The following is a 2267-nucleotide window of genomic DNA, read 5'->3' as shown; positions in this document are numbered from 1 at the left end:
TACTGCAACCGAACACCAGGGCGCCATGAAGCTCAAGCACAAAGAGCGGGTCAGACTGGACCAGGTTCAGTGTTTCTGCTTTCAGAACAACCGGCCCATTGGCTCTACAGAACGTCTGACGCCAGGTATTTAGCCCGGCCGGCTCGCTAGCTGCTCGAGCGAGCGTGGAGCTGTACGTGGGACACACAAGTGACAACAGGCGAATAATTGGACTACAAATTACCTTTAACTTGGACTACAAATTAGCTTTAACTTGGACTACAAATTACCTTTAACTTGGACTACAAATTGCCTTTAACTTGGACTACAAACTACCTTTAACTTGGACTACAAATTGCCTTTAACTTGGACTACAAATTAGCTTTAACTTGGACTACAAATTACCTTTAACTTGAACTTCAAATTAGCTTTAACTTGGACTACAAATTAGCTTTAACTTGGACTACAAATTACCTTTAACTTGAACTTCAAATTACCTTTAACTTGGACTACAAATTAGCTTTAACTTGGACTACAAATTAGCTTTAACCTGGTTTATTAATGCTTGAGGTCAACCAGACAAGATTAACCTACTAAGACCTGTTGGACTAAATACCAAGACCATAATCCTTAAAGAGCTGAGTGTGTGTGTGTGTGTGTGTGTGTGTGTGTGTGTGTGTGTGTGTGTCTCAGTCACACCTTTCAAAATAAAACCACCAAGACAAGGATTAGAGTGAAGGACATTGTGATAAATGAGGTTTATGTGAACGTGGTGTCAGGCCTCAGTGAACATCAGTGAAGTGATGTTCGTGTTGGTCCAGCTGTGGGATGTAAACGTGTCGATGGTAAATGTGCTCCTGACAGAGACACGGTATGAGCGTCTCACATTTATTCAGTCCAACAGCGTTCAGCTTCACTGTCACCAGCAGAGGGCGCTGAACGGATCACAACGATCATCATCAGTCTGCAGAGCGAGAGGGGACGCTCCATCATGTCCAGGTCTTTTACAGCTGAGTGACCATCTTGTCTTTGTTAACTGAGACACAATAAAAGTGTTTTCTCTGCACATGGAAAGATGTCCACTCACATATCGAAGACGAGGAGACTCTCCGGAGCAGTTTGTCTCTCTGGTGTCTCTGCACACTAACACCCTGACCTCTGACCTCTCTGTTTTGTCATATTTGCATTTCATCAAACTCACTGGCAGCATAAAAACAAATGTCACACTTCTTCTTCTCTCGACGTTTAATTGGCAGATAACCAGCGATTATCGCCACCATATAGCGCCACCTACCGAGTACGTAGGAATAATCAATCCGACCACACCGGTGCTTTTAAATAAAAACACAGCGGAGACTTTTGACAACTTTCATTTCCCTGGCACAAGTCCTAAAAACACTTTGTGACCCACTTTCGGGTCCCGACCCTCCAGCTGAGAACCTCTGAGAGAACTTTCTGCTCCTTTTCTTTTACACTGATGTGAAGATGAAGATGAAGATGAAGTCTTGTTATGAAGGACGGATTAATCCTAAACCCACAGTGCTTTGAACTCCCGTTATATGCCTTCTGCTTTAATTTGAAAGGACAAACTCTTTCCGGTGTTCTCTCTAGCTTGTCTCACAGTTTACCGTTATACATTTGAAGATGAGAAAGACTCACCTTTGTGTCTCGAAGCGTCCTCTCTCTGGACTCTGTCATAAAAACCACAGCAGTGCACTTCGGCTCCTCCTGCTCCGGTCAGACCTGCAGCTTCTCCCCGGAGCTCGCGCAGCAGACAGCGGATAAAGTTGGGTAAACTCCCCGGACCTGAGCTCCGGCTCCCGGACACGAATAAAAGCGTGACACGGTGTCACGGTGCGATCACACTCCGATGATTCTGTGTCCTCTCAGTCCGGAGCAGCGAGGAGCTTCATCTGAAGTCTCCGCTTCATTGATTCCTCCTCCTCCTCCTCCTCCCTCTCCTCCAGGCTGGCACTGCCTCCGGCTTATGTCGCACCTCCTCCCCCCTCCTGCTTCTCCCTCTCACACGAGAAGTCAGCAGGTTTGTCAAAAGCTCAGCGACAACATGACTGCTCATTTCATGATATAATCACATTTCACATTAGTGCTGTTTTAGAAAGACAAGTGTGAACACTTTACAATCAGGAACATGCTTCAAGGCAGGACCCTAACATGTGCAATTAAACATGTCAGCCCATGTGCAATAAAACATGTCAGCACATGTGCAATAAAACATGTCAGCCCATGTGCAATAAAACATGTCAGCCCATGTGCAATAAAACATGTCA

The sequence above is a fragment of the Symphodus melops genome (genome assembly GCF_947650265.1).
Source record: "Symphodus melops genome assembly, contig: scaffold_232, whole genome shotgun sequence".
Taxonomy (NCBI): Eukaryota; Metazoa; Chordata; class Actinopteri; order Labriformes; family Labridae; genus Symphodus; species Symphodus melops.
This window is presented reverse-complemented; position numbering follows the sequence as displayed.